Source organism: Heterodontus francisci, chromosome 3 (genome assembly GCF_036365525.1).
Source record: "Heterodontus francisci isolate sHetFra1 chromosome 3, sHetFra1.hap1, whole genome shotgun sequence".
Taxonomy (NCBI): domain Eukaryota; kingdom Metazoa; phylum Chordata; class Chondrichthyes; order Heterodontiformes; family Heterodontidae; genus Heterodontus; species Heterodontus francisci.
The window spans coordinates 151,618,258-151,644,380 of NC_090373.1; positions in this window are offsets into that span (position 1 = coordinate 151,618,258).

Here is a 26,123-nt window from a genome sequence, read left to right on the forward strand (position 1 = left end):
TTGGGGTACACTCGGCTAATGCGGAGAAAAGAGCCCTGACTGAGAGTACAGCAGACCAGGCTGTTGCTTTAACGGCAGCTGTAAAACCAGATACAAAAACTAAAGTGAATGTACAGGTTAAGAATTCTTTTGGGCCTCCTTATCTCGAGAGACAATGGATACGCGCCTGGAGGTGGTCAGTGGTTTGTGAAGCAGCGCCTGGAGTGGCTATAAAGGCCAATTCTGGAGTGACAGGCTCTTCCACAGGTGCTGCAGAGAAATTTGGGACACCCAAAAGTCATAATGAATTCTTGTCAAAGGGAAAAGTAACTCCATATCCTTTAAGTGAGGCAGGAAAACATATCATTATACTCAGGGATACAGGAGCAACCCAAACACTCTTGCTGGGGAAAGATATAATGTTTCCACCAGAGAGCACCTTAAACACTAAAGTTTTAGTTAATGGAATTGGCGGGGAATATATACCCGTTCCTTTATATAAAATACGCCCAGAAAGTGACTTAATATCTGGGTGGTAACTGTAGGCGTTGTCCACAGTTTGCCAGTTGAGAGAATTGACCTATTTCTAGGAAATTATTTGGCTGGATCAAAAGTATCAATTTCTCCTATAATTACAGAGGAACCATGTGAAGTTAGGGAAACGGAACAATTGCAGGAACATGTTCCGGGAATATTTCCAGCGTGTGTAGTCACCCGAGCAATGGCTAAACAGGTTCCATTGTCGGAAGTAAAAGTGGCACCACAAACAAAAAGCCAAGTATCTGAAACCTTATTTGGGAATTTAGATAATCCAAGTAAGATGTTTAACAGATCTTCTATAATTGCAACACAGCAAGCTGATCCAGAGTTAAACAGAATGGCACAGACGGCTCTGACAGAAGCTGAGGTGAAAGGAGTTCCAGAAGGCTATCATATGGAAAATGGGATTTTGAGGAGGAAATAGACTTGTGGATGAAGACTGGACAGTTGTTCAATAGATGGTGTTAACAGCTATATATCGCCAGGGATTATTAAGGTTCGCACATGACATTCCTTTTGCAGGACATAGGTGGATTCAGAAGACTAAATCATGTATAAGTCAACTTTATTACTGGCCAGGCCTTACAAAGGACATGAAGCAGTTTTATAGGGCTCAGGAACAATATAAAGCATCCCAAGCCAATATGAAAAAATGGGTAGACAAGAATGCAAAAATCTGCAATTTTCAACCAGGGGATGAAGTATTGCTGTTCTTACTGTTACAGAGGGAAGCATTAAAAGCATGGTTCAGTGGCCTGTATAAAGTGTTTAAAAGAGTGGGTAAGGTAGATTAAAAGCAAAATACTGCAGATGCTGGAAATCTGAAATAAAAACAAGAAATGCTGAAACCACTCAGCAGGACTGGCAGCATCTGTGGAAAGAGAAGCAGAGTTAACGTTTCGGGTGAGTGACCCTTCTTCAGAACTGACAAATATTAAAAATGTCACAGGTTAGAAGCAAGTGAGGTGGGGGTGGGGCAAGAGATAACAAAGGAGAAGGTGCAGATTGGACAAGGCCACATAGCTGACCAAAAGGTCATGGAGCAAAGGCAAACAATATGTTAATGGTGTGTTGAAAGACAAAGCATTAGTACAGAATAGGTGTTAATGGACTGAATATCGAACAGCAGCAAGTGCAAACATGAAAAAAAAACAGTGGGTAAGCAAACTGAACAAACGAAGATGAAATGAAATAAATGCAAAAAAAGGTTGTAAAAAATGTAAAAAAGAAAAAAAGAAGAAAAAAGAAAAAATAACTAAAAATGAAAGTAAAATAGGGGGCTGTCATGCTCTGAAATTATTGAACTCAATGTTCAGTCCAGCAGGCTGTAGTGTGCCTAATCGGTAGATGAGATGCTGTTCCTCGAGCTTGCGTTGATGTTCACTGGAATACTGCAGCAATCCCAGGACAGAGATGTGAGCATGAGAGCAGGGGGGAGTGTTGAAATGGCAAGCAACCAGAAACTCAGGGTCCTGCTTGCGGACCGAGTGGAGGTGTTCCGCAAAGCGGTCACCCAGTATGTGCTTGGTCTCCCCAATGTAGAGGAGACCACATTGTGAGCAGCGAATACATAGAAAGAAGTACAAGTAAATCGCTGCTTCACCTGAAAGGAGTGTTTGGGGCCTGGGAGAGTAAGGAGAGAGGAGGTAAATGGGCAGGTATTACACCTCCTTACACGATTGCAGGGGAAGGTGCCATGGGATGGGGACGAGGTGGTGGGGGTAATGGAGGAGTGGACCAGGGTGTCGCGGAGGGAACGATACCTTCGGAATGCTGACAGGGGAAGGGAGGGGAAGATGCATTTGGTAGTGGCATCATGCTGGAGGTAGCGGAAATGGCAGAGGATGATGGGGTGGAAAGTGAGGACAAGGGGAACCCTGTCACGGTTCTGGGAGGGAGGGGAAGGGTTGAGGGCAGAGGTACGGGAAATGGGCTGGACATGGTTGAAGGCCCTGTCAACAAAAGTGGGGGGGAATCCTCAGTTGAGGAAAAAGGAGGGTAAGGTAGATTACTTGATTGACATCCCTGATCACCGGAAGAAGAACCGGTTGTGTCACATCAATATGTTAAAGCAATATTATTGCAGGGAGGAGGATAAGCCAGTATGGTATGTCAGGTATTCGGGACTGTTGAAGTTCTCAGATTGAACCTCCAACTATCAGATTAGCGAACACAGAATGGCTAGGAAAATTGAACAACATGCTTTTGCACGGAGAGGCAAAACAACATGAAGACCTAACCAGGCTTTTCACATCATTTAAAGAGTCTATAGGGATAAGCCAGGATGTACAACCTTAGTCACACTCGAATCGCGTTAAACAGGCTCCAGAAGCTGGCCGAACGTGTCGACCCTGAGGCACAGTGTGGCTTTCGAGCAGAGAGATCGACCATTGACATGCTGTTCTCCCTTCGTCAGCTACAGGAGAAATGCCGCGAACAACAGATGCCCCTCTACGTTGCTTTCATTGATCGCACCAAAGCCTTTGACCTTGTCAGCAGACGTGGTCTTTTCAGACTACTAGAAAAGATCGGATGTCCACCAAAGCTACTAAGTATCTTCACCTCATTCCATGACAATATGAAAGGCACAATTCAGCATAGCGACGCCTCATGGGACCCCTTTCATATCCTGAGTGGCGTGAAACAGGGCTGTGTTCTCGCACCTACACTGTTTGGGATTTTCTTCTCCCTGCTGCTCTCACATGCGTTCAAGTCCTCTGAAGAAGGAATTTTCCTCCACACAAGATCAGGGGGCAGGTTGTTCAACCTTGCCCACCTAAGAGCGAAGAACAAAGTACGGAAAGTCCTCATCAGGGAACGTCTCTTTGCTGACGATGCTGCATTAACATCTCACACCGAAGAGTGTCTGCAGAGTCTCATCGACAGATTTGTGGCTGCCTGCAACGAATTTGGCCTAACCATCAGCCTCAAGAAAACGAACATCATGGGACAGGATGTCAGAAATGCTCCATCCACCAATATCGGCAACCACACTCTGGAAGTGGTTCAAGAGTTCACCTACCTAGGCTCAACTTTCACCAGTAACCTGTCTCTCGATGCAGAAATCAACAAGTGCATGGGAAAGGCTTCCACTGCTATGTCCAGACTGGCCAAGAGAGTGTGGGAAAATGGCACACTGACACGGAACACAAAAGTCCGAGTGTATCAAGCCTGTGTCCTCAGTACCTTGCTCTATGGCAGCGAGGCCTGGACAACGTATGTCAGCCAAGAGCGACGTCTCAATTCATTCCATCTTCTCTGCCTCCGGAGAATCCTTGGCATCAGGTGGCAGGACCGCATCTCCAACACAGTAGTCCTCGAGGCGGCCAACATCCCCAGTTTATACACACTACTGAGGCAGCGGCGCTTGAGATGGCTTGGCCATGTGAGCCGCATGGAAGATGGCAGAATCCCCAAGGACACATTGTCCAGCGAGCTCGTCATTGGTATCAGACCCATTGGCCGGCCATGTCTCCGCTTTAAAGATGTCTGCAAACGCGACATGAAGTCCTGTAACATTGATCACAAGCCGTGGGAGTTAGTTGCCAGTGATCGCCAGAGCTGGCGGACAGCCATAAAGGTGGGCCTAAAGTGTGGCGAGTTAAAGAGACTGAGCAGTTGGCAGGAAAAAAGACAGAAGCGCAAGGGGAGAGCCAACTGTGTAACAGCCCCGACAACCAATTTTATCTGTAGCACCTGTGGAAGAGTCAGTCACTCTAGAATTGGCCTTTATAGCCACTCCAGGCACTGCTTCACATACCACTGACCACCTCCAGGAGCTTACCCATTGTCTTTCGAGACAAGAAGGCCAAAGAGAGAAAGAAATAGATACCTGGTTTGGTCTGTTTTATTCTGGGCTAACCAAAGTGTTTAATTTGGCTAATTTCCGGTAGGTGGGAAAATTTTAATAATAAGCAGCGACCTGTGGAGTATTGGGACTGAATTGACAGTGTATTACTCCTGCCTTGGTCGTAACACTGCTTCAAAGGCAAGTCAAATGGAGCTAAATGTTAGGCTTTGTCAATCTGAGTTCACACTTGGATTTATCTGCATGCAGGTCTTCCTTCAGTAGAACTTTATTGATTCTAGCCCAAGTGGTGAGCAAAACCAGTTGGCCTGCAGCTACAATTGTGCCTGTAACAAAGTCAGATGTATCAGTTTGTTCAGATTTACACAAAGTGATGTGGCATCAATGTTTCAACAGTTCAGTAGGTTATGCCTTTGGATGACAGAAGACGATCAGTTGTCTATTCAGTCGGTAAGAAATCAATTTGCCATCATTTGTTGATACATTCTGTAAAAGCTAGTGATTCAGATTCAAAAATAGATCATGGCTGCTGGTGCACATAAATGGTGTCAACGAATCATAAAAACTAAACTAAATGTCAAAGATCTGTCTTTATGGTGTCAGCTTGGTTCTGTTAGTGGCAGTTTTACCTCTGAGTTACAAAGATGTTGTTTAAAGCCCTACCCCAGTATTTCAGCAAGAAAACTAGGTGGACAGTTCAGAGCAGAAGTGAAAAAGTTCTGCATTGTCAGAAGCTGTAGGCAACCAGCATCCAACCTGTGAACTGTATGTAACCTGGTATTTGGGGAAAGTAGTGTGTGCAGCTAAAAGTGGTAAATAAGTGTCCACAACAGGGAAGTGGGATGTATTGAAGCAGCAAAGTGGTGTAACTGAACTGCTAATGGGGAAGTGAATGTAGTGAAACCTGCAAGGTGGTCATTGAGGCATGTCTAAACTATAGCTAAATTTGTAACAGACGCGCCATGTGGGCTGGTTGCTTGGAGACCGGGGGTCTGCGGAGTGAGGTAATGTCTTGTTATCAGACAAGGACTGGAGAACAGAGAACTAGCTGTGCAATGTTGTCGAAACTTGAGGGATGAAGCTACCAAAAATAAGCAGAAGTCAAAACCGATGAAAGGTTGACGACAGTGGTTGACATAGTGTGCCCACGGCGTTAGTAACAGCTGACCAACCAATCACTGTACATCAGGTAGTCCGGTCCGGCCCATCCTGAGCTGAAGACGCAGCTAGCATGCACGAAACAGGGTATAAGAAAGTGTGCTCCAACATGCTGGCTAGCTAGCTCAGGACTAAGTAGTTTGATCAACTACTTGGAGAATCAAAAGGGGAGGACCAATCATCTGCTCCATTCCAACTCGCGGATGAACCTAAGTAGCCTAGCTTAGCCGAGTGAGTATAATCTCTGTTGAAGATAAGATTTTGAAACGCTGAATAAATGTGCTATGGGTGAACAATAATTTGGTAGTCTTGAATCATTGCTACTCAGAGTAAATCTCTAGATAAGTCATGGGGATAGACTACAAAGTGCTGCCTTTTTGATGAGATTTTAAACTGATTTTTTGACTGCCTGTTCTGGTGGGCATAAGAGATCCCATGGCCCAGTGAGTTCTTCTGGTGCCCTAGTTAAGGTTCCTCCCAACAATGGCAAAAATAAGTTAACTTGCCATTCCACACATTGCCATTGCATGATGTTGTTATGTACAAATTGGCTACTGCATTTGTGACTCCACTTCAAGAGTAACTTACTGACTGCAAAGATCTTTAGGATGTGACAAGATTCCATATAAATGCAAGTTCTTCTTTTGGTTTCTTGTCCTGTCAGGAATTTTCACAACCAGATATTCTTGCTATATTTGTCAACTCAAGTCTAAATCAGGGGACACCATCACTGACCAACGCAAGCAAATGGACTGCTCGGTAGAGCACTACCTAGAACTGTACTCCAGGGAAAATGTTATCACTGAGACTGCCCTCAATGCAGCTCAGTCTCTGCCAGTCATGGATGAGCTGGACGAACAGCCAACAAAAATCAGAACTCAGTGATGCCATTGATTCTCTAGCCAGTGGAAAAGCCCCTGGAAAGGACGGTATTACCCCTGAAATAATCAAAAGTGCCAAACCTGCTATACTCTCAGCACTTCATGAACTGCTTTGCCTGTGCTGGGATGAGGGTGCAGTACCACAGGACATGCGCGATGCCAATATCATCACCCTCTATAAGAACAAGGGTGCCGCAGTGACTGCAACAACTACCGTAGAATCTCTCTGCTCAGCATAGTGGGGAAAGCCTTTGCTCGAGTCATTTTAAACAGGCTCCAGAAGCTGGCTGAGTGTGTCTACCCTGAGGCACAGTGTGACTTTCGAGCAGAGAGATCCACCATTGACATGCTGTTCTCCCTTCGCCAGATACAGGAGAAATGCGAACAACAGATGCCCCTCTACGTTGCTTTCATTGATCTCACCAGAGCCTTTGACCTCGTCAGCAGACGTGGTCTCGTCAGATAACTAGCAAAGATCGGATGTCCACCAAAGCTACTCAGTATCATCACCTCATTCCATGACAATATGAAAGGTACAATTCAGCATAGCGGTACCTCATCAGACCCCTTTCCTATCCTGAGTGGCGTGAAACAGGACTGTGTTCTCGCACCTACACTGTTTGGGATCTTCTTCCTGCTGCTCTTACATGTATTCAAGTCTTCAGAAGAAGGAATTTTCCTCCACACAAGATCAGATGGCAGGTTGTTCAACCTTGCCCATCTAAGAGCGAAGACCAAAGTACGGAAGGTCCTCATCAGGGAACTCCTCTTGGCTGACGATGCTGCTTTAACATCCCACACAGAAGGGTGTCTGCAGAGACTCATCAACAGGATTACGGCTGCCTGCAATGAATTTGGCCTAACCATCAGCCTCAAGAAAACGAACATCATGGGACAGGACGTCAGAAATGCTCCATCCATCAATATTGGCGACCACACTTTGGAAGTGGTTCAAGAGTTCACCTACCTTGGCTCAACTATCACCAGTAACCTGTCTCTTGATGCAGAAATCAACAAGCGCATGGGAAGGGTGTCTGCTGCTATGTCCAGACTGGCCAAGAGAGTGTGGGAAAATGGCACACTGACACGGAACACAAAAGTCTGAGTGTATCAAGCCTGTGTCCTCAGTACCTTGCTCTACGGCAACGAGGCCTGGACAATGTATGTCAACCAAGAGCGACGTCTCAATTCATTCCATCTTCGCTGCCTCTGGAGAATCCTTGGCATCAGGTGGCAGGACCGTATCTCTAATGCAGAGGCCCTCGAGGCGGCCAACATCCCCAGCATATACACCCTACTGAGCCAATGGCACTTGAGACGACCTGGCCATGTGAGCCGCATGGAAGATGGCAATGTCCCCAAGGACACATTGTACAGTGAGCTCGTCACTGGTATCAGAACCACTGGCCGTCCATGTTTCTGGTTTAAAGACATCTGCAAACGCGACATGAAGTCCTGTGACATTGACGACAAGTCTTCGAAGTCAGTTGCCAGTGATCGCCAGAGCTAGCGGACAGCCATAAAGGCGGGGCTAAAGAGTGGCGAGTCGAAGAGACTTAGCTGTTGGCAGGAAAAAAGACAGAATCGCAAGGGGAGAGCCAACTGTGTAACAACCCCAAAAACCAACTTTATCTGCAGCGCCTGTGGAAGAGTCTGTCAGTCTTGAATTGGCCTTTATAGCGACTCCAGGCGCTGCTTCACAAACCACTGACCACCTCCAGGCACTTACCCATTGTCTCTCGAGACAAGGAGACCAAAGAAGAAGATGAAGAAGATTTGTCAACTAGATTATTTTTTAGCTCAGAACTGGCTAAGAAATATCAGCTACTTACTAACAGGCTGAAATAACAATTTGACTTGCTTTGCAGTAGATTCAAAGCTGTCAGCAAAGGCACCAATATTATAGACTTGTTGTAAGTAAGGTTTTTGCGATGTATACATCCTTGTAACCAAGAGTAGGCCTCACTGTAAGCTGAGCCTTGTTACAGAAAACCTCAGTGCAGCTTTCAGTGCAAATAACTTGCATTGAATCTAAATTACATAATTCTAAAGTGGTGCTTAGTTGGCTAGACTGCTAATATGTAATGCATAAAAGATACCAACAGCACAGGTTCAATCCCTGTACTGACTGCGGTAGTTCATGGAGGCCTGTGTCCTCACCTTGCTCTATGTTTGTGGAGTGGTGACTCTCAAGCTATACATCACCAGTTGTCTCTTGTCGATGGGAGAGATACCTTTCGGACTATGGCAGCAACAGCAATATGAGTTATAGCCATAGATGTCATTCAACTTAAATCATTGTATGTTAATTTGGGAAAGACAAGGCTTTATTATATGGGGTTTGCATGGATCTTTCTCTTATCTTGTTAATGTGTACTTCTGTTGCTGCCTGAATTTAAACTTCTGGCTATCATTGGATGAAAACTCCATGGCTGGAATTTTTTATGAATTGGCGAAGAGGGGAAGGTGGAGTCAGATGTGGATGGCGCTGACACTCCTGCTCTGATCTCGTTGAATTCTTGCACTGTCCAGCCAGCAGGAGCAAGTGAGGGGCTGACCATTCAGCAGATGGAGGTGTGGACTGAAGCAGTGGCCATAATGTCAGCTGATGCCGTCGGATGTGCTGGCACCATTTTTATAGGGCCACCAATGCCAGAACGCAGCTGAAGGCCTCCTTCAGATGTGCTTCAGCCACCCCGTCAAGACCTCCCATCGGCAGTGCAGCCCTGCTAGTGGGAGAAAGCCAAGAGGTCAGTGAAGCAGTCATAGTGAAGCCAGCTGGGAGAGGCGCATGTCGGCATGGCAGAAGGAAGATCCCGGGTGGCCCCACGATTCAGTGATGACTCCCTGTATATTCTCCTCCAGGCTACTTGGGAATGCTGAGAGGTGCTGTACCCAGAGAGAGTGGGAAGAGATCTCCTCACCTAACCAAGCAAGCCAGGATGGAGGTCACAGAGGAGGTCAGCAGCTGTAGGGTTGTGTGAAGAAACTGGCTGCAGTGCCACAAGTGCGTCCACAACCTTCTCTGTTCTGCCAGGGTGAGTACCACACCTCGGTTCCCTTAGGAGTTAGCAAATGGATATGTGCGATGGTGCGGCTGCTGGGGAGGGAGAGTCCACCATGTCAGCGGCAATGGGGTGAGGCTGCAGCATCTTCTATGGAAGGAATGGATGCAACCTGGTCAAGTGGTGTGAGTCTGGCAGTGGCTGCTCCAGAGAGGCAAATGCCACATGCATGCCAGTGCCCCCAAAGCCAGCAGCTAGGGTGCCAGATGCTTCGGTGTTGTGCCTGTTCTTGTGGGGCAGCTGACATTCCTCTTCCTTGTTCCTGCAGAAGAAGAGGGCCCACAATGCTAAAGAAAAAGGGCCCAGACTGGCAGCGGGGTCCTATTTCTAGCCATCCTAATGCCAATGGAAGAGCAGACTCTTGAACGGGCAGGGCACAAGGGAGCCTTAAGCGAGCACAAGGGATGGTGTTCCTATCCTCCACTCTATATACATTGATCTGAACAGCAGACAGTTCTGGAGGCTTGTGTTTGGAAGGGCAAAACCCTTTGATCTTTCTGTTCTCTCTGGCAGGTCCACCACAGGAACTGAGAGCTGCTGTCTCTGGAGGACAGTCGTCCACCTCCGAGGAGGAGGAAGGCACCTCAGAGGGTGAATGTCAAATCATTCACCGCAACCTCCACGAGCACAGGTACTTCCACCTTGATTGGGTATGTGCTTGCCAGTAGATTCAGGATCACCAACCTGGTGAGAGCACCAACACGCGCCTGACCAGCTGTCGGAGGCTGTGACAGCCGAGGCCACTGACACTCGGAGGCGTGTGGGAGGCCTGGCCCATGCTGAGACTCAGGCTGATGACGTGCCTTTGGAGTCATCAGTAAGGTGGAAGATGCTGGAAGTACAGCATGAGGTGTTTGAAGATCTGGTGGAGATTGCAGAGGGCATGCGCACCTTGGCTAGTCTGCGTGTGTGGCCTCCTCCATCGAGAGATTAGTAATTCTCCTGGAGAGCCACATCTAGCAGGCCAGTTGAAGGATGCCAGAGATGTGCGCAAACCTGCATGCCATCTCAGGTCAGTAGGGAGGTACAAGTACACCTTGAGAAGAGGAGCAACTGCCTTCCACATCTGGGGGCTCCTGTCAGGGCGCTGCTGCTGTGGACAGTGTCTCCTCAGTCCCTCTGCCAGTAACACCAGCGCCTGTGATGACAGAGGAGGATCCTGCATCTGTGCAGCAGCTCTTCAGCATACAGGGGCCCATCAGGCCTCATTCAGCTGGAGGATGGATGCCAAGATCATCCCAGGCCACAGGGCAGCAAAGTAAGCAGCCTGCTTCCACTGCAGCTGGCAGCAAAGGAGGAACATCACATAGGAGCACTTGTAAAAGAATTAAGAAAACACACTTGGGCTTCACAGGTGAATAGATAGTTAGGTGTTGCTGCTTGTGTGTGCTACTGTTTGTAATCAAGACATTATTTGTTTTCTCGACATTTTCATCCATTGTTGGAGGACCTCTGGAAGTGCAGGATTATCATGGCTCACCCCAAGGGCTGTCTGAGAGGGACCATGGTGTTTGTGGTTCATCTTTTTGACTGTGCAGAAGCACCAGGTGTCACTGGGCAAGGGAGCCCGGGCTTGAAACTGAGGTAAGCGGCAACAAAGGAGGTTGAAGGTGGACCTTTATCTGGCTGGAAGGATGATGTGGGAAGGCTCATCTGAAATGTGTATATATGAGCACCTACCTTGTGCCTATGTCATTGTGCCCTCCATACGGCTCCTCATGCCTTTCTGGATGCTGCAGTTGGTCATCAGCTTCCTCATCATCCTCGTCCTCTGATGATGCCTCGCACTCCACTATATCCTCATTAGCCAGGATCTCTCCCCTCTGCAGTGCCAAGTTGTGCAGAGCACAGCAGAGCATCACAATCCGGGAGAGCCTCATTGAGGCACATTGAAGTCCCCCACCAGAACAGTCCAGGCACCTGCCTCTCATCTTCAGGAGACCTGTGGTCTGCTTGATGGTGGCTTTGGTCGCTGCGTGTCTGGTGTTGTATTTATCCTCTGCTTCCATCCTAGGGTTCCTCACGAGTTAGTAGCTATGTCTTTATTGGGTAGCCCTTGTTGCCAAGAATCCAACCTTGAAGGCACGCAGGGGGAGTAAAAAGCTCAGGCACCTATGAGTGCCTGAGTATGTCGGCATCATGGTTGCTCCTAGGTACTGTACGCACATCTGCCGGATCTGTTGGAAAGGTCACAGACCAGCTGCACGTTGATCGAGTGAAATCTCTTCCTGTTAGTCTGGCCGGTGGGAGCCTTGATGGCCACATGCGTGCAATCTATCACACTCTAGACCTGGGGGAATCTAGTGATGGTGCTGAATCCCACGGCTCTCTCAGACTGACGGTCCTGATCAGTGCAATAACGTAAGTATTGGTTGGCCCTCCTGAAGAGGCATTGGTGCAATGATGTGCAATTGGGAGATGTCACCCATGTCTCCAGTGGGCCCCTGGAATCAAGCAGAGGCATAGAAAGTAAGGTCCAGCACTGGCATTGGGTGACCACCAACCCCAATGGGGCACAGCTCATCCATCTTCACGGCACAAAGAACTGTGGCGGCCTCTAGGGAGAGGCGGTGCCTCCGGCAACACTGCCGCTTCGACATCTGGAGATAGCTCATCCTCTGTCTGTACAGCCTTGCTACAGGGTACTTTCTTCTCCGCGCTGCCACCTGTTGATGTTCCCCTCCGCGGCCTTCAGCTGCTTCCACATCCCAAGGTTCCCATGCAGCTGGCCATGGCTGCTGCCTGGATCCCTGTGGCTGCACTCCGTCCCTCTTAGGTTCTCCTCCTCACTGGAGGATCCCCTCCTGAGTGGACATTGCCCATGGCAGGTGGGCATCGTTTGTCTGAAGGACCACTCTCCCACACACTTCTGCCACCCAATCCACCCCACCCCTTTCAGCCCGCTCTCAATGTACCCATGTGCCAACTGTCAGATGGTACTGTGGAGGCTCAACCCCAGAGGCCTGGCATCTGAACTCCTTCTCCTTGATGCCAATTGCTCTGGCCGCGCTGCCCCAGTCTCCCTGTGAATGCACACTACCTCATCCAACAGCTGCCGAATGCAGCAATGCCTTCAGCCACCGCCCCATTGCTTCCCTGATATATACTGACACCCCCGTGACCCCTGTGCACTTGCCAGAAAATTCGAACCGGCCCATAAAATACCGTTCTATTACAACTTTAATTACCTTAACTACTTCTTAATTGCCATTTTACCAAAAATGCCTGACGTTCACACTTGCCGTGCCATCCACTGCTGGCAAATTCTGGACCCGGCGTGATGATTTTGGTCGCCCGTCCAACGCCACCCCACGTGATTTTACCACCCCCCCCCCCCCACCCCATCACCTTGAAGGCCATCCTCAAAAGGGCTGGAAAATCCTGATTCATATTTGGGAATCATGTGGCCAAGGCCAAAATCAGGAAGATCATTCTTACTCATCCCTGGAAGTTTTTAGCACTGTTCCCATCCAACTCTTTGCCCAGCAACAGGATTTTATTCCCTGTTTGGTAGGAGGAGCGTTTGTACTCCGCCGTATCCATCGATGTCATTTAAGGCCCTAATTACCAGGATGGTCTGAGAACAACAAAAGCAATTAAAAGTTATATAAAAGCCCTTCCGTGATGAGAATATTAAATTGGGATAGGAGGCAGACAAAAGAGAGTCAGATTTATAGCTCAAGTGAAATATCTGCTGCATTCTTTGCTGTTCCTGAATTATTTCCTAGGCAATTACCAAACGTTCACAACAACTTTAATAGAGATAGAAGTAGCACAAAAAGCCGGGAGAAAGAATTGCATTTACAGATGTCCATGACCTTTTAGATATCCCAAACCACTCACATCCAATGAATTACTTTGGCAGTGCAGTCACTGCTGTTATGTAGGCAAATGCGGTTGCCATTAAGCCAGAGAGGTTTGCAACATCAAAAGTGACCCCTTGTTCTCATTTATGTGCTGGCTTTTTGTTAGAACAAATCGTTGCCTTTCTCTCTTTCCTTAGCCTAGTATCTTCCTCTGCTTCAAATATTTATCCAATTTTCCCATAAAAGATATATTGACCTCTGCCTCAACCACTTCTTGTGTAAATTATCCCATGCTCCAACAACCTTCTGTGTGAAGAAATCTCTCCTAACCTCCCTCCTCAAGCTCAGTGACAATTTTAAAATGAAGACCCCTCCCTGTAGTAGAAATAGCCTCAGTATCTCAAGTTCCTCCTCATAACAAGTCTCCCATCATCGGGCTTCAATGTAATTTTCCATGCAGTAAGAACCCACAAATAGGAAATAAGATGAGTTACCAGTTAACCTGTTTTTTGCTGCTGAGGGTTGAGGGAGGATTGTTGACCAAGCTACCAGGAGAATCTCTTGTTCTTCTTCAAATGGTGCCATGGGATTTTTGTCACAAATCTGAACAAACTTCTATTTAACATCTCATCCGAAGGAATGCCAACTCTAATGATGCATCAGTCCCCTGGTAATACACTGCAGTGACAGCCTGAATTATGTATTCAAATCATGAAGTGGGGCTTCACCTCCATTGCCATTCCGACTCAGACAAACGCTACCAACTGAGACAAAATAACACTATATCAATCAGACATAGGGGTCGTAAATATATCATTTGCAATCTTGGTAACAATCCAAGAAAGTCAATTTTGTAGCTTGCGATAATAGGCCGAATCTTACTGTCTTTGAAATTATTCTTCCCACAGGGACAAATACGGGTCCCAACCCCAAAGGTGTCAGCTGCTGAACAGCGGCTAATCTTCCTGGAGGCGACCAATTAAGAAGCCGCCTCCGGGGGAGCCATCCAAATAAGGGTGGTGAGTGGAGCAGGGAATAGAGAGGACCAATGGGAGGGCATGCAGCAACATCCCGCTGGCAACCTCAACAGGAAAGGTGGGCACTGCTAAGGCAGGTAGAAGACTGCAAGGGTGCCTCAAGATGGAAGCGTGCTCTGACGAATTGTAAAATTTTTAAAATAAGCGAGGCAACAGCTGCCAGGCCATCATTGTGGAGGGGTAAACCTCTCCACAGGTAGGCCTGTGGATGTGGCTGTGGCCTAATGTTCAAACCAGCTCCAGGAGGGGGGAAATTAAGGGAGCCATCATTGGCGCCCTGGCCTGCCGCCGGGAAGCTGCTTCCACTTAGCTGCTGGGTTCCAGCCTCATCGGGGGGACCCATAAGATCCCAACAGCTCCATATTCTTGTTCCCAATTTGTCCCTTAATGGGCCTAATTGGCTACTTGTTACTGCAATCACATACTCTTTGACCTCCACCTCCAGCAAGATCGCTCGGAAGCGGGAAGGCGTCGGATATCTGATCCGACGCTCATCTATAAAATTCTGGCCCATGTTTCCATTTCTCTCTTCTCATTCACTTCAATCATTATCGCATCATCATTATAGAGTCATAATGACACAGAAAGAGGCCATTCAGCCCATCTAGTCCATGCTGGCTCTCTGTAGAGCAATCAAATCAGTCTCATCCCCCGCCTCTATACCCATAGCTCTGTAAATTGATTTCCCTCACCTGCCCATCCAATTTCCTTTTGAAATCATTCATCATCTCTGCTTCCACCACCCTCATGGGCAGCGAGTTCCAGGTCATTACCACTCACTGCGTAAAAAAAGTTCTTTCTCGCATCCATCATCTCTTGGCCAAAACCTTAAATCTGTGTCCCTAGTCCTTGTACCATCAGGTAATGGGAAGAGCTTTTCTTTGTCTACCCTATCCAAACCTGTCATAATTTTGTACACCTCTATCAAATCTCCCATCGCTTCCTTTGCTCCAAGGAGAACAACCCCAGCTTCTTCAGCTTCTCCTTGTAGCTAAAAATCCCCATCCCTGGAAAAATTCTGGTAAATCTCCTCTTCACCCTCTCAAGGACTATCACATCCTTCCTAAAGTGTGGTGACCAGAACTGGACGCAATACTCCAGTTGTAGCCTAAACAGAACTTTATAAAGGTTCAGCATAACCTCCCTTCTTTTGCACTCAATACCTCTATTTCTGAAGCCCAAGATCCCAAATGCTTTGTTAACTGCTCTCTCACTATGTCCTGCCATCTTTAAAGATTTATACACATGAACCATTAGGTCCACTTCTTGTCACCGCAAGGAAGGAAATGGTTCCCAGATGAGCATACAAGAATCAGTGAAAGTTACTCGTTAAAATTTGACTACACAATGTCTCTGTCTAAGGATCAAGTTACGTACTCCAATAATTTCCAATGTTGAGCATATGGATGCATTTTAAATTTGGGTTCCTCCAAAACTAAAGTGAATTTTTCTATTCAGTGTACGATAAGAAGCAGATGTATTTGCATTAAATCCCCTAAATCTGTAACTGTCACCTGAAGTTGATTTCCTCCCATTTGTAAAGTGCTAATATACACAGAGAGAAGAAATCAAATCCTGTTTGCGGCTTTTTAATGTAAGAATTGTTAATCCTGCTTTTACCGAAACAACTAGTGCTTTCTTTAAGAAATCAACGAAGGTGATATTCTTGTCCAGTGAAATGTGAAGTTAATTTATTACCAGAGGTGAAAGTGAGAATGTTTTTCTCTGTGAGTTTAATGACAAATATTTTTATTCAGCTATAATTGGAAAACAGTAATATTCCAGTTAGACAAGGTGTTCTTTACACATACAAGAAACTATACCTGCTAGTCTCAGGGACTGTATTATTTGAAGCAGAATGCCTAATTTTCAAGGGAGCTGCCAGTCCATCCCACTGTGATTTCTGATCTCCTTAACTCATATGTGGATCCTGCTGTCAGTTATGGTCTCCGCACCTAAGATCTATCTGGTTCTATGGAACTGAGGTTCAATCAGAAGTATGTGCATTTCTGATATATTTGCTTTGCTGGGTATAACTGCAGCCTCAGCTATAAATCACTCTCAACCTTCCTCTTTAATATGCTGTACAGGGTCACTAGCATGTGCAAACCTGTGCACTTTAACAAATAATGTTCTATGAAAAAAATTACTTATTGTGCCTCAACTGTGTACTCCCCATAGATTTTATACATTTCTGCCAAGCATTTAATTTGATTATAATCCAAAGCACCATGTGCCAAATTCAATGAAACCTGTGAATTACAGACACCTCAGGGATTGGCATCAGCGGTCTCTTTTTCAGGTGTCTGTATTTTCCAAATGGTCATTGTACTGGATATAGTATTAACCAGGTAGTATGTAAATAGTCATTAGTTGGTGCATTTTACCCAGTAAATAGTCATACATTCCTGCAAAAAAATCTCTTATCAAACAGGTAAATTGCTCTTTCAGAGAGCCAGTGCACACGATGGGCTGAAAGGTCTCCTTCTGTGTTGTAACAATTCTGTGATTCTGTGATTCCATGGTCATTAGACATGGGAAAGCATAACTTCAATCAGCCCCTTGTAATTAGGCACCAGTAACAACACTGGTGAAAATCTTCACAGGCTCTTGTGCCCCATGCTTTAGAGTGTAAAATCCACTAAGTAAACAGGGAATGTTACATCAAAGGCTGTCCGTGGTCCATAATTTGTGAGGAGTGTCTGTCATTTCAGAGTGTCTTTTGTATTTTTTATAATGTAAAATACTTGGGACTGTTTTGAAATATTCATAACTTCTGGTTGTCTGTTGTTTGCAGGTGTCCACAGGACCAGATTTTATTGTACAAGTTTGATGCCGAAATGGAGAGAGGGAGTTGAACTATGACATTTTGAGATATTTAAATAAATGAAGCTTCAATGCGTGAGTATCTTCTTCAAGCAATAGATCCTTAAAAGTCGTGACCCGTATTCTTTAATTTAGACAATATAGCCACATTTGTCACATGGAGCAATTGGGGTACCTCGGCTTCTATGGGAATATTTGCCAAAAGATGCTGAGGATTTTATGTATCATATATCGAATTTAATGTTTCTTGTGCACACTTGCAGCAAAATTGTGCAGAGCTAGATGGTGGAAATTCTAGCAAAGGAGCATTGAGTACATAGGATGCTCAGTCTGGCAGCTGCCAGTAACCCAATAAAGAAGCTCCCATGCAAGGCACAGCTACCTGGAGTTCACCAAGGAGCAGTGCTGATGAGTCTCAAGCTGAGAAATCAGCTATCTATTATTGTACTATGTGTTCATGAAGTTCATTGCTGAGCTCACCAGAGAGCAAAGTAACTGCTGGTGAATGTCAAGGTCGGCACTGCACTAAATTCTGAGGCCACCAGCAGCTTCCAGGCACTTGACAGAACCTAACTCTCCTGGCTAGCATTCCACCATGCAAACTTGCACATCTAATACTCTGCTGCTTGTATCCTAACTTGCACCAAGCCCTGTTCATCCATCACCTTTGTGCTCACTAACTTACACTGGCTCCTGGTCTGGCCATGCCTCAAAATTAAATTTCGCATTCTTGTTTTCAAATCCCTCCATGGCCTCGCCCCTCACTATCTCCACAACCTCATCCAGCCCTGCAACTCTCTGAGATATCTGCACCCTTCCAATTCTGGCCTCTTGTGCATCCCTGATTTTCATTGTTCCATTACTTTCATCATGCCTTGCGATGTTTTACGACATCAAAGACACAATATAAATGCAAGCTATTGTTGAAGTTGTAACTAACATGCAGTAAACTGCAGCATTCATAATTAAGCTTTCTACCAGATGCTACAGCCACATGGTGTGACGTGGATGGTTCCTACTGTTCAGCTCCCTACCTGACCCCAGCGAGTGTATTTGTATTAAGAGTTTAGCCCCTTGGGGTATTATTTTTCAAATAAACAGTACAGTGACAGGTTTTCTTGTAGGTTTTAATAAACAGGAAGTCAATTGTTTATTGTTAAATATGTCATATCCCAAAATTGTCGCAACCGAATCCACTCACGCATTTGCTCGTGCGCACACACACAAACACAGACACACACAAGAGGAAACCGATTGAGAAGGGAAAGAGGTAGGTGGGTTTTTGTGGGGGCGAAGGGTTTTGATAAACCTGTTGAATTCTCTTGAGACTCAAGTTCTAGATAGTTGCAGGCCGGAGATGATTGTAGATTTCTGTCTTGATTGAAGGCTCTGTTAAAGATGATGGGTCACCTCCAGCTCTCTCTCTCTGTCAGATTCTTCAGCAGAGCAGCTGCTTTCTGGCTTGCTGGAATGCCAGATGTTATAAGGAGCTTCACCTTCTGGGTCACTGTCTCTCGGGCTGTCTTTGCTTCAAGGTAAAACTGTGTCACATTCTGGTTTCCTACCCATGGTGATCACACAATGACCCAGGAAATGGCTACTTCACACCTCCTTTGTTTTAGAAGAAGACATTCAATTCTGGAATGTTTTTCGGATAGGTGTAAAATGGGTTTCATTAACACCTTTTGGCATTGAAGATTTGCCCTATGTCTTTGTCAGACTGTTTGAATACATAAAAAGCTAATCCCATTTTCCTTTGGCAGCCATTTTGGGACATTTTTCACTTTTTAAAATAAGACCGCAATTGTTGACAACGTGATCGGTAGGTGGCGCTGTTTTGGCACATGCGCAAATACAGCATGTGCCACGAAAACGTCACAGCTTGCGACTGTAGCAGCTGCCAGGACTAAAGATGGCGCTGCTCAAAGAATCACAGAGATGAAACCTAACAAACACGTGGCAGAATACAATGGCCGGAGTGAAAGAGTGGAGCGGGCCGGGGAGAACAGCGTGGGGGGCGGGGAGAGCAGCGCGGGGGGACCAACGGTAGCGGTGACGGGGGGGGGAAGAGGGTGACGGGGGGGGGGAAGAGGGTGACGGGGGGGGAAGAGGGAGAGGGAGGGAGGGGAAAGAGTGAGGGGGGAGAAAGAGGGAGGGGAGAAGGGGGAAGGAGGGAGAAGGGGGCAAGGAGGGAGGGGTAAAGAAGGGGGGAGGGGGAGGGGGAGGGGGAGAGCTGGGGCAAGTGGGGGAGAGAGCGGGTGGAGGGGGAGAGGGAGGAGGGGAGGGAGAGGGAGGAAGGGGAGAGAGTTGGGGGGGGAGCAGCGGAGCGGAAGAGGAGTGCCTTTTTCTGTGCATGCGCCATAAACACAACAGCAAAAGACTTACCGGCCAGTCCCTGCACCCGGCGACACCAAGGTCTTCGCATGCTCGCTCCCCGCGGCTCTCTACGGCCTCTCGCTTCCGGCCCTCTCCATTCAGCCGTTCCCTCCAGCTGCGGATGCCCAATCCAGTTGCTTTATCCCCTACCCAGTTGCTTTCTCCCCTACTTCTCCACAGTACTTCAGGCATTGCAACTGTCTGGTCCCTGCATTTTGCATGCTCCCTCTCCCCACCCCTCCCCGCTCTCCCCACCCCTCCCTCCCCCTCTTCACCCACCCCTCTATCCCCCTCTTTACCCACCACCCCTCTACCCCCCTACCTCCACCCCTCCTTTACCCCCCTACCTGCACCCCTCCACCATAGTTGAATATCTGAAGTGCAGTTGCAAAGTCGGGGAAATAGCATGCAAAACAAAACCTCAACAATTCTGGGTTTAATTATTGAAAAGTTTTATTAAGTTCATTAAGTATCCGAGGAACTGCTGTGCATGGATACATGAGTGTTGTGTCCAGCATTCCCGTGAGACAGACAGGGCGAGTCTCTGCTATGCACAGCTAAAGAGATTGTTCCTGGAGAGCCTTGTGGTGAATGAATGCTTGGCTCTCTATTCCACTACTGTATTGTCCATGTGAAGAAGGCAAAGTCACAAGAGTCTGAGCTCAGTCTATTCTTGGTGAATGTTCCCCAAGCGCATCCCAATGTGCATTCCCAATTCATCCATAAATGCAATATTCCTTTCCACATCGTGACGAGCTCCGCAGCATGATCCAGTTGCCTTCGTTGCTTGAATGCTGACCGTAAGTCTCGAGGATTGTTTTCTCGACGGCATGTTTTACATGAAAAGAAAAAAAGCAAATCAGAGTCAGAGCTAGCCTCCCTCCATCCACTGAAATTACTGTTGGGCACACCTTTTTAAGTTCTGCAGTGAAGGCACCAATTGATAACGTCGCCAATGAAGCACTTATTACCCACCTCAGATGCAGGAATCAGCACATCCTTGCGTCATCTCCTGCACTGCCTCCTTTGCTGGAATGCCGTCCTTAAGTGTCAAGGATTGTTTTCTCAAGGGCACATTTTACATGGAAGGAAATAATGAAAGAACATCAGTGTCAGAGCTTCCCTCCCTCCAATGAAATTACTGTTGCGCATGCTTTATGCTCTGCAGTATAGGCCAATGAATCACTTAGTACCCACCTCAGCTGTAGGGGTCAGGATGATGTAACTGCCCCTATCTCGTGATGGTTCAATGCTGCTCTCAGGGAAAACATGAATGATGTGAGGGTGCTGGAAAAAGAAGCACATTTCTTTTGGACTATGAACATAAAGCAGGCCATTTAGCCCAGCTGTTTCCTGCTAGTGGTTATGCTACTCGTGCGTCTTCCCATCCATTCCCATTTCATCCTGCCTACTACTATCAGCATCATCTTCCATTTCTTTCACTCTTATCTACCTTTGCCTTAAAGCAACACTGAGGATGGAGAATAGTGTTGCTGCATTCCCACCTCACCAGTTGTGTACGCAGCAAGAGCATTCACATTTGTGCTACCACTGGACACGGCATGCTTGTTTCTTTTAGTGCTCAGTCTCTTCTTGCTGAATGTTCCCCAAGTGCTTGACCCCTTTGGATGCCTTCTCTGCTTGACAGGCAGCAGCTGGCAATTGCAGAGTCTCACAAGGCTCTGCATGGTTGTTTCAAGGGCGGATGGGGAAACATGTGGCTGTGTGTCCACGTGCACTGCTCGGTTGGGTGCAGGAACAGGTGGCTGTGTGTCCAAGTGCACTGCTTGGATGGGTGCAGGAACAGGTGACTGTGTAACTGAACAGCAAGGAGAGGCTACCGCAGGTGGGGGAAGTGGAGCTTTGAACAGGCAGGCATATGTATGGTCCATCAGATCATTAGGCCAGGGGGTGAAACACTCAGGATCCATGGATTGTGGCACGCGACAGATGTCCAGCGCGTGGCCACCTCCATCCGAAGGTGCTTCCGGGCAATTGTTGGGCAAATTAATTGGCTCCATCTCATCAGCCAGTCCTTGTGTTTATGGCGCATGCACAGAAAAAGGCACTCCTCTTCCACTCCGCTGCTCCCCCCCTCCCTTCCTTCCCTTCTTCCCTCCCTCCCTTCCTTCCCTTCTTCCCTCCCTCCTTTCCCTCCTCCCTCCCTCCTTTCCCCCCTCCTTTCCCTCCTTCCCTCCCTTGAAATGTTTTCAGACCAACTTAACAACAGGGACTGGAGCACATGCAGTGCCCCAGACAATGTAAATATTTTCAGAGCAACTTACCTTGGAACAATCTCCTCTGTCTAATAAAAATGAAGCAAATGTCCAAAATGACTAAATAATTGAGATAAAATGCCCGACGAAACCTCTCCTCCTTCCACTTTCAAAAACTCGTGCCGAAGCTTTCGGAAGATTGACGCACATGCGCACACGGTCTCAGGTCCTCTGCGCATGCGCTGCGGTCCGGCTTGCCGGGACCAGTTTGCGCATGCGCAGAGGCCAACCTGGCGTGTTCCCCGAGGAAGATGACGTCACGCGATGACGTCATCTGCGCATGCGCAAACTGGTCCTGACAAGCCGGACCGCAGCGCATGCGCAGAGGGCCTGAGACCGTGTGCGCATGTGCGCACCGCGGCGCAGCCTGATGACGTAGCGTTGTCATCAATCACTTTGTTAAAATAAAGGCTCATTTTTTAAAAACAAAGTTTGTTTTTCATAACTCTTCAGAGTTAGTCCGTGAATGGTGTATCATCGCACTTCCGGGGCTGAATTTTACCAACCCCTTGACATCGGGGTCGTGTTGGGGGGGGGGGGGACCCATAAAATACTTGTGGGAGCGGCCTGCCGCGGCCCCCAACGCCGAGAAGGGCCCGTCACTTCTTATCGGCGGCATGTTCCGAAGCATGAGACTGGTGGGGAGGGGGGAAGGGTGAAAATTTCAGGGTGATCGGGGGAGAGGGGAGAGCTATTGTAATTAGTTGTGGGGATGATGGGAAGGGATTGAGGGTCAAAGATTCTGAAGTTAGGAGGGAACGTTCACAAAATGAAAAGGCGCTTTTTTGCGGGGATATGTCACAGTAATACATGAGGACTCAATGGAGGCAGTGTGGGAGAGGGGAATCTAAGCTGAAATAAAAGTGTTCAGCAGGTTCTGGTGATGCAGCACCTTTAATTATAGAAACGAGATTAAAGGGCTTGAAGCCCTTTAGAAATGGCGTGGCACCTGAACAGTGATACCAGATGCCATTGCCGGGGACGGAACAGCCACCCCGTCTATGTCATTGGGGGCAGCAGCTCCACCCTCTCCATTTAGATGAGCCCCCGCACAAAGTATCATGGAGGTTTGGCGACAGCACATCCGCACCTGAAGTCCACCGACTTCAAAGCAGGCCGCCTCATGTAAAATTCAGCCCCCGATGTGCGTGATACAGAAGATACACAAATTCAGCATGGATCACAAGCAACAGATTCTATCAGCTAAAGTGTAGAACACTATTGATTGTCCCACCCGCCCCCAGCCCAATGCCAGTAATAAGGTGCAGACCGAGGAAACATTTTTGGTGACATGATTGGTGGGTCTTTGCCATATACTCCTTTGAAAGTTGGAAACTTGTTACAACATGCTGCAATTTGCACAATGTTGCACTGAGAGAGGCCTGGGTTTGGTGGAGTATTTTTTATTCATTTAGAGATACAGCTCTGAAACAGGCCCTTCGGCCCACTGAGTCTGTGCCGACCAACAACCACCCATTTCTACTAACCCTACAATAATCCCATATTCCCTACCACCTACCTACACTGGGGACAATTTACAACAGCCAATTTACCTAGCCCCTGCAAGTCTTTGGCGGTCGGAGGAAACCAGAGCACCCGGTGAAAACCCACGTGGTTATAGGGAGAGCATGCAAACTTCGCACAGGCAGTATCCAGAATCGAACCCGGGTCGCTGGAGCTGTGAGGCTGCGCCGTTAACCACTGCGCCACTGTGCCGCCCATTAGGGCATTAGGAAGAGAGGGAGCTGCAGAATGAAGATCATGTTGAATAATTACAGGGTGGCACAGTGGCGCAGTGGTTAGCACCGCAGCCACACAGCTCTAGTCCCCGGGTTCAATTCTGGGTACTGCCTGTGTGGAGTTTGCAAGTTCTCCCTGTGACCACGTGGGTTTCTGCCGGGTGCTCTGGTTTCCTCCCACAGCCAAAGGCTTGCAGGTTGATAGGTAAATTGGCCATTATAAATTGCCCCTAGTATAGGTAGGTGGTAGGGGAATTGAGGGAAGGTGGGGATATGGTAGGAATATGGGATTAATGTAGTATTAGTATAAATGGGTGGTTGATGGTTGGCACAGACTCAGTGGGCCAAAGGGCCTGTTTCAGTGCTGTATCTCTTAGTAAACCCAAAGGAGACTAGGTATTGGAGGCAAGGTGAGCTGCTGAAGTTCCAACACTGACTCCTTTGAGTATCCCACCAACTGCCTGCCCAAATAATGATCAAAATTAAAATCTCCCATCAAAAGCTTCTCATTTATGCCCATCCATCACAGCATCTCTACACTGTGCACAGGCATGATACACACAGATGCTTGAGTATTATCATCCAACAACCACTCCCCCTCATCAACTTTATCCGTCATACAGGAATGAAATAAGTGAACTCGTTCTCAATATTGTATCAACTCAGCCCCGAAATCATCCAACTTCAAGCTTTTTAGTAGCTTCCTGGCTTCCTTGAAGGATCTACAAATGGCAAACATTTGAATTCAGCCAAGCCAAACATGTATGATTCTTATATGATAATCCTATATGATGCAGTCAGAAACAGGCATTTCCTTCGACATATTGCTGGCCCCCATATAGCCCCACGTCAAACACATCCAGTTACAGATTGTTAGGTTGTTAGGTGCCTCAGTTTCCCTTGCATTAAATAAATGATGTTTGGCAGTTTACAAGATCACCTCGTGGCATGAATATTTATCACTTGTGTAAGTAAGAAGTTTCAATGGTCAAAGCATTTGTTTATACTCCCTGCTTTCTCACAAAAAGGAGATTGAGAGACACAATGACATTAGGCTGCAGCTCAGTGACTTTAATCCTCCAGTTGACTGTACTTCAGAGTAACTTGAAAGGGAGAGGCAGTTGCTTCTGTGTTGTGACTGATCCTCTGAGTCCAAGCTACAAGAATAATCCTGAATTTACACTGAGCTGAGCTGACCTCCCAATCTAAACCATGAACAGATTACTTTGCACTGTGCACCAAATCTTTCCATACAGTACAACACAATCCACTTGCAGAGGTTTAAGGCAATTTTCTCTTAACAGCTTTCAGGCATTTAGTCTCTCTGGGGACACCTATGGAAGCCACTTGTCACCCAACTGTAAAGCTATGCTGTTCGCACTGAATACATTAAAAGCTTTGAATGGATTTTCTTTGTAATAATCTTTTGACATTTGCCTCAACGCAGTTGCTACAGATTTGTTTTACCAATACCCCCTACCAATTTATTTTTTTGATTTTTCTGATTATATGTTGCAATTTTTACATGTTACAATCAATGCATAAATTTTATTTTACATTTTTCTCTTTGTACAGAGAAAGGGCATCATGGTTCTCCTCTCTGCTCTATCTGTTGCGTCTGGATATTTCTCAATATGCCTCATAGAAAGATAAGAGAAGATTTCAGCCTGTCCTCAGAAAGTCCCAAAGAGATTTACAACCAGTTAATTATTTTTGAAGGACAATCACTGTTATGTAGGGGAAGCATATTTTCTTCTTCCCTGCACTCGGTGAATCAGCATTCCCAGGTGCAGGAAAGAGGAAAATGGCGGGGAGGCCCATTATATCAGGCCTCAGTTCTGGAGTTTCCTGAGACTTCCTTTAGGATGGCACCTGCACTAGACGCAGGCCCACCCTCCCTGTTTAAGTTAGGCAGAAGGGGGTATTCTCCCATCTCAGTCTCACTCTCTCAATGCTTGTTGGGTACACTGTAGAAAACAGTGACAAGATCTTATTATAACACCCCATTGGACTGGTGAGCCTGCAGACTGAAGACAAGTCCTAAATTTCTTCTGACTACCAACCATCAGCATAACTTAAAGGCCTTAAGAGCATCTGGCCAGTGTTCTATATGCAGCAGTTGGCCCCATTCTTGGCAGCCAGGAATGTAGTTGTCAGTTTGAGAGGCCAGCACTGTGCTTCTGTTTCCTCCCTGATGTTTGGTGCACTACCTAGCGGGGGACAGACTTAAGCCTGGAGTTTGCTGGGCCATTTGCATGGAGAAAAAATTGTACTCAGCTACTTCCTTGCAGGCAAAAGTTCTCCTTACCCACGGAATTTGTCAAAGATATACTTAACTATTCTTTAAATACGGAGAACCTAATTTACGTTTGTAGATAGGAATTAACCTTTTTCGTAGATTAGTAAATATTTTGCTCATTGTGTTAGTTGTCATTAAAAATTGAAGCATATAAAAGCGGTATGGAAATCTGATGTTTTGGTAAAGTGTCTGTACAATGCATTGGTTTCAATTAAACTTGAATCTACTTGGTGCAAAATAAACCAAAAGTAGACCAGAAGTAAAAATTGTTACAGAGTTGTTAATTTCAGGAATAATGTATATTGAGCTCATGGAATGGAGATTTTCTCAACA